Raw genomic sequence first — 7153 nt, 5'->3', positions numbered from 1 at the left:
GCCACTAGCAAAGCATCTTCCACTTCCACTGTGTTCCCTTGGCCCTCAGATGGAATTTCCAAGTGCTGCCTTGTTGAAATGGCTTTAACAGCATCTTTGGACTGTGTAAGATCAGACTTCAAGGTGTCCATCTGAAAGGTGGCTGCTGCAGCCTCTCCCACAAGAGATCTGTGTCCTTTCAAAACCCAATCTCCACCTGGAATTCTCTGAACAGCCAAGCTGACAAATTCACAGACAGAGGTCCAGTAAGGGAGCAGCTGGGGTTACATGAGCATCAGGCTGTACAATACAGTTTTTTCAACACAGTAATCTAAAACCAGGGAGAAAGTTTTGTTCCAGTCAACCAAGAGAACAGATTTAAATTTCCATATTTAAAATCACTGCAATGTAAAGTAATGCTTCAATGAAAGCTCATGAAATATATTTATTCTGAATGATATGAAGGGGAAAAGGGAGTAATTACTTAGCCAAGCTATAATTTCATTCATTATTATTAGGTGGATTTAGATTATTTGCTCACTCGAGATTAGAGATTTGAAATACATGGCTGAAATCCTCTTTCTAATCCAGAATTGGTAAATCCTTGGGTATTTCTCCATGATCATGCTTTGATTTGTATCTGTGTTGATGTTCAGGGCATGATTTCAGTTCTCTGCCAAATATTTGTTCCTTTCTTCTCCCCCAAACACAGTCCCTGGTTTTCCTGATAACAAACACTGTAGACAAACCAACAGCACCAAGGTTCCACAAGGCTCCCAGCATTTCAGATCTCAGCACAGTGTTGTGATTATAAGCTAAAAGCAAAAGAGAATTAACTTTATTGAAACAAAAAGTGCCAGCAATGTGAACCCACTTGAAAATGTGATTTTCTTTTTTAATTTTAACAGCTCTGTATAATCATAGACTGGGTTGAGTTGTAAGAGACCTAAAAGATCATCTAATTCCAAATGGGCAGGGACAACTTCCACCATCCCAGGCTGCTCCAAGCCCCATCCAGCCTGGCCTGGGGCACTGCCAGGGATCCAGGGGCATCCCCAGCTGCTCTGGGCACCCTGGGCCAGGGCCTGCCCACCCTCCCAGCCAGCAATTCCTAATTCCCAATGTGCCAGAATCTGTGCCTGCCCTCTGGCAGTGGGAGCCATTGCCTGGGTGCTGTCCCTGCCTGCCTTGTCCCCAGGGGCTGTGCAGCTCTCCTGGAGCCCCTGGAGGCCCTGGCAGGGGCTCTGAGGTGTCCCTGGAGCTTCTCTGGTGCAGCTGAGCAGCCCCAGCTGTGCCAGGCTGGCTCCAGAGCAGAGGGGCTCCAGCCCTGGCAGCAGCTCCGTGGCCTCCTCTGCACTGGCTGCAGCAGCCCCAGCTCCTTGTGCTGTTGCAGTACACAGCATACAGCAGGTACACAAACTTGACAAACCTCTTTTCTTGGGCTGCAGCTGCCAGAGATGAATTCTAACCCCTGTCCCCAGTTGCTGGGTCCCTTTGGCTCTGCCTGCCCACGAGCTGTTCCTGAGTGTGGGGATGTGTCAAAGGAAGGAGAAAGCCGACAGAGCTGGTGCTCCAAGAAAAAGGAGTTAACCTCAGTTGGATAACTGGGGTGGCTCCCATAGTGCTAACGGGGTTATGCCAATTTATGGTAGGGAAGGACTTTTTTGGTCCTTCATCTTTTGGGAAGGGGGTTTCTAAATCCTACTGGTTCTCACTTAGCCATTTCTCTTGGTGTTAATGTATGAGGATCTTTGAGGGCCCTTCCAGCCAAACTATACTGCTTGTTTGCCCTTGTCTCTGTTAGGGGAAGAAGTGATTGTTTCTGGGTGCTTGTGTGATGTGAATCCTCGGTAAGGTGGAGTAGATTGTGATTTCAGGTTGCACAGTCAAAGCAGAAAGGCATCCAGTCCCAAGACTTTGCCCACTGCAGTTTCACCCATGGAAATTTCAGCTACAGAAAGGGTCCCAAGTTTTTACTTTGGGGCACCAGGATGTCACTTCATGTTCACTGCCACATCCTAGCAACTGAACCTCACATCAAGATATGGAGCAAGGAGAGGTGCTCAGGGACCAGCTCTGAGTGTTTAGGCAGCTTCTGAATTGTGGCACTCAGCACCCTGCTCATTAGTATGGCTGGAAAAGGCATCCATGTTTTCCTATGTAAAGTAAAATAAAACAAATAATTGTATGAGGAGGGGGAAAAAAACCGACCACATTTTGTAAAAAAAAAATCTCAAAAACAAAACAAAACAACAAAATAAAAACCACCAGAAAACCAGTCTTGTGGAGAGGCACCTCCAGTCCTTTTGGTTTTTCATCAGCCTAAACAAATGCTCAGGGCGTGAGTTTGGGTGCTGCCCAGAGCTGTAACCACAGTGGTTGATGTTTCAGTCACGTCTGGTTTCTAGCTGCTACCTGCTCTCACTCAACTGATTTTTAACTTGCTTGGCATTTTCTGTGCGTGCAAGATGTTTGATTAGAGCCCTTGTGTTGCGTGTGTGGAAATAAAAGGCCAGCCAGGAACAGACAACTTATTAGGCATTAGGTGAGGTATAATCCTCTCTAATCACATTTCTAAATGTGGTAGTTGGAGGTGGGATTAGAGTTATTAACATGCGGACAATAAAGCATATGATTTATTTAACAATTACTGGCTCTTTGTGAAGGGGGGTCTACATGAGATGCAACCACACACCAGCTCCTTCATCCTGTGCAGGATGGAGCTGCTGTCAGTGACAAAGCTGGCAGATAGGGATGGATGTCCATTGACATGAAAGGCAGGAAAATAATCACAAATTCCTCCACAGGACCCCTATAGGAGAACACTTGACATCTAGATATTAAACAGTACAAAAATGGAAAAAAAAGAAACTCAAAAGCTGAAAAAAAAATTTACTGAAGTTTCCCAGTCTTCTCTTCCTGGACACACTGAAATACAAATGTACAGTAACCTAAAAAGCTGTTTAAAAACTTGTAGGATGAAGAACAGGAGGCAAAGGCAACAGCTGGCACGCAGTGATGTTGTGCAAGATCAGCAAGGAAGGGAATTCCAGAGCTCCCAGATCAATCCCTGTCCTGACCCTGTCATACAGCTATGCTGGGCACTGTGGTGTTACACAAGAGATTTGCATGCCAGGTAGAAATTCTGGTAGTCAACAGATTTGTATTTTAATTCTTGAGTTTATCATGCCTGCCTTTGGAGAACTGAGGCTCCATCTTGTGATTGTGTTGAGGATGCTTGGGACAGCAAGGTTTTTTCCTTAGTACTTAAAAAAATGAAACAAAACAAAAGTCCCAAACCTGACAAGCAGACCCAAGCTTGAGACCTTTAGAAACACCAAACCCCCCAGTTCTGCACCCCAGCCTGTTGCCTAGGATAGGTATTACCCTGTTGAAGGGTAATTCCAAGTGGCTCCAAGAAGCATTCAGGTCTGCTGTGCAGCAGGACAGAATGCCAAAGCTTGGGGACATCTCAGCCTGATCCCAGCACCAAGCAGATGCAGATGAGCAAGCCCAACACACAGAGCTCTGTGTCCGTGCTCTCTGATTGCTGCAGTCCAGGAAAAGGCGGGGCCCCGGGCCAGATGCTGTTTGCAGACAAGTTTTGGGCATGGTTTGGGATGTAGGTCAGGCCAGGGACCATTTGCAGCAACGTTTTCCACATGCCTGCCCTGTTTGGAAAGAGGAAAGTCTGGCTCTGTCTGGGTATCGCTGGTTCCACGCCGGCTGCATCTCTGGCTGTGGCACCTACAACATGCTCTGCTGATCTGCTCACTGCTGCAGGAGGGGGAAAATGAGACTGCTGTGGCCAGCCTCAGGCCTGGTTCCAGGTTTGGACCCTGCAGGTTTAGACCCTTCATGCTCTGCTGTGTGTCCGGAGCCAGGCTTGCAGACTTGAATACTGAGGTATCTAAAAGTTAAGAGGCTACATTTATAGTCAGGGCAGAAAAACAGAGGGAATTCCTATCATTATTCATCTCACCCTAAAACAACCTCTGAAACAGGCCAGATGAACTGTCCTCTAGAAACTTTAGGATGAGTAACTTAGACTTTGATGTCTAACTTCTAACATTTGGTGAAGTGCATCCAACCATCTGTCTGCTAGGATTTGGTGTTGGAGATAGCCTCAAGGCACTCTCAAAAGCCAGCACAGGCCTAGCCTGTAAATCCCACAAATGCCTTTTAATTTTTATTTTTTTTTTTGATATATTATAGAGCAAAACCATGTTACAAATATTGTTGCATGGGAACGAGGTTGGCCCTGTTCCCCTGATCTTCCTCCTCAAGGCTTTGTTCTTGCCACAGACAGCGGCCATGCAATGCAGCTCCTGGCTCAGTGCATGGAGAGCTTCCACGTAAAGCATTCTGTGAGAGACCTGGCAGCCTTGCCAACAGCTGAAGCTGTAGTTGGGTCATGTCACAGACTTGAGCCATATCAGACGCCAGAAAGGTTTTGTGCTCAGAAAAGGGCAAAAAGACAGGAGAGGAGAATGGCAGGATTCATTCATGGGGACAATCCTGTCCATCTGGATTATAAACGGCGCTGGGAAAATTCTCTCACTCTTCTCTGCTCCTCAACCTTTTGCTGGGAAGCAAGCTAAGAAGAGATACTGATGTTCTGTTTAAAAAAATATTTTTTTCCAAGCCACTAGCCTTAATTTTTAATTGCACTCCAAGTGTAAATTGTCACAGATTTTCTTCTGGCTTTATCTAGCAGCAGGAGACCACTATCTACTGACATTAGCTGTTAAATAAGTGCAAACTACCTGTAACTGCAGCATTGCATGTGCCCGGGGAATTTGTGTAAGCCTGAGCTGATGACAGGGATGGACTTCTGGAAAAAAAAACCCCAAACCCTAGAACACCTTAAAGAGGCAGAGTGGATTCATCGAATTATGTCTTCATCTGAAATTGTTGTACTTGCCACTGACACAAATAACCTGTGAGATCATGACTGAAAGAGGATTCAGAGGGAAAATATTCTCCCCTATCATTTTGTTAACTTTGTGCCTTTGACAGCACATCAGTATGTCTAGACAGTTCCACGGGTAGGCTGACAATCAGCTGTCTGGCACTGACACGTGGCAGGTGAGACACTGCAGGTGCCTCTCCTCCGGATCAGCTGCAGGAGAAACAGGAAGGATGATCACAAAGAAGGCCAAGTGTCTGGCTGTCACTTCTCTAAGCATTTTCAGGACAGGGCAGCTCTCACACAGAGCATTGTGGCTGTCAGTGCCCATCAGCAGAGTCATTAGGGCTTGTGCTGGGCACTTTCCCTGGGCAGAGTGACTGCTGGACTCAAACCTGCTCCAGGCATGTCTCCATGGTGTTTCTTAAGAATGGACAGAGTTCAGACTGACATTCCCTGACTCTCTTACTCCACAAACAGTGTAATCACCTTCCAAGTTTGGTGCATTGCAAAATCCACCAGGGCCTGGGTAGCCAGCCAGCCCTGAACTCCACACTGTGCTGGTCACAGAACTCACAAACCCTGAGATACTGAGCTCCATCGAGAGGTTTTCAACTCTCATTAAACTATAGATGAATCCTGGAAACAGCTTTCCAGATGATTCTTCTGTTTTCTTTAACTTCTAAGGGGCTTTTTCTTGCTGGTGGGCCAGAGTTCAGCTGAGCTTCATACACGAAATTGAACAATTGCACCCAATTCAAGGTCCTCCAAAGCATTGTACTGTGATAAAATCACCCACCGAGTGCTTGGGCCAAAATTCTTAGCCTCTGCCCTGAAAACCACAAACATCTATCCCCTTTCTTATCTAAGGAGAAGTCTGTGGTTACACTGAGCAGAGTTAATGTCAAAACTACACACAGAGGACAATGTGGGTCCTTGAGTCCAAAATAAAAAACCTCCTTTAAATCTTTACCTAAATCTTAAATTTAGCTTTTAAGTTTGTGAAAGACACTTGCATTCTTTCTGCAAAGAAGACATAATGTCCTTGGAACATTTCCCATATAATGTCTTAATATCTGCTTGAGGTGCAAACTGTTTTTTTTTTTTTGTTTTGGTTGGTTGGTTGGATTTTTTTGCTTTAATCTTCAAGCCAGTGGATGAGAGCAAGATGCTCCTTCTGAAGGTTGATACTGTTTTTCTTCTGTTGCTGTAGACTCCGAACTGGTGCAGATTGCTCTTTGTGCAGGCTTGGAAAGCAATGTATCTTGGAATGAACACATAAAGCAGGATCATTGAATATTAGCCTCTTCCTTTGTTTCTTGCCCTTTGCAGACCACTGCCTCTATTTCAGATGCTGCTCCTTTTTATTGTCGGTGGTGTCATCTCCCATGTTTTCCAAGGTTTTCATCTTTTGCAGCTCATTTTTGCCCTGCTCCCTGCCATGACACACATCAACATACTGATTAATTCTGAATCTGACTTTTGCAGCCTGTATGCAGTGATTTCCTTATCTCTGCTTCGTAAAACTGTATGATCTGTAATCTGCTTGCCTGCAGCCCTGTCAAACTTTCATGAAGGAGCTGACTCTGCCAGACTGCAGTTTCGGGTTTGGTTTGGTCACATCTACCAGAAGACATACCTCTCCACTTCCATTTCCACCAGCAATACCACTCTAAAGCATTTAAGTTCTCATTTTTGTCTGACCTTTCCTCACCTGTAAGCGTGGAGATCTGAAAAATCAAAAGCTGTCCTTGCCTGTGGCTGGAGGCTGGGAATCTTTTCTTACTGCCATGTTTCATAAATATTGACAAATTACTTTTGCGGACCAATTTGCACAGTGCAGAAGGTGTAGTCACTCAGAATTGGTGTTTTTAAGACAGCTGTCTGAAGGAATCAGGGGCGCACATCTCAACATGAAGAGCAGGGACTGCGTTTGGGAAAGCAGTGGCTTTATAAAGAATTTACTCGTCACTGTATCTATTCCTAGTTTTACATAGTAGCCCAGAGTGGAAAGGGGGCCTATGAATGTTTGGGAAAGCAGTGGCTTTAAAAAGAAACTTACTGGTCACTGTATCTATTCCTAGTTTTACATGGTAGCCCAGAGAGGAAAGAGGGCCTTTGAACGTATAAACAGATGACAACTGAACAAAGGCAGAGAACTGTTGTACCACTGTAAATGAATTAAAGGGCTGTTCATGGTTTCAATGTTCATATTTAAAAAGAAAACTGAAGAGGTAAAGAAGTTGTGGGATAAACCTGAAAGTT

This window comes from Melospiza georgiana, chromosome Z (genome assembly GCF_028018845.1).
Source record: "Melospiza georgiana isolate bMelGeo1 chromosome Z, bMelGeo1.pri, whole genome shotgun sequence".
In the NCBI taxonomy this organism is placed as follows: Eukaryota; Metazoa; Chordata; class Aves; order Passeriformes; family Passerellidae; genus Melospiza; species Melospiza georgiana.
Note: the sequence above shows the minus strand (reverse complement) of the source record.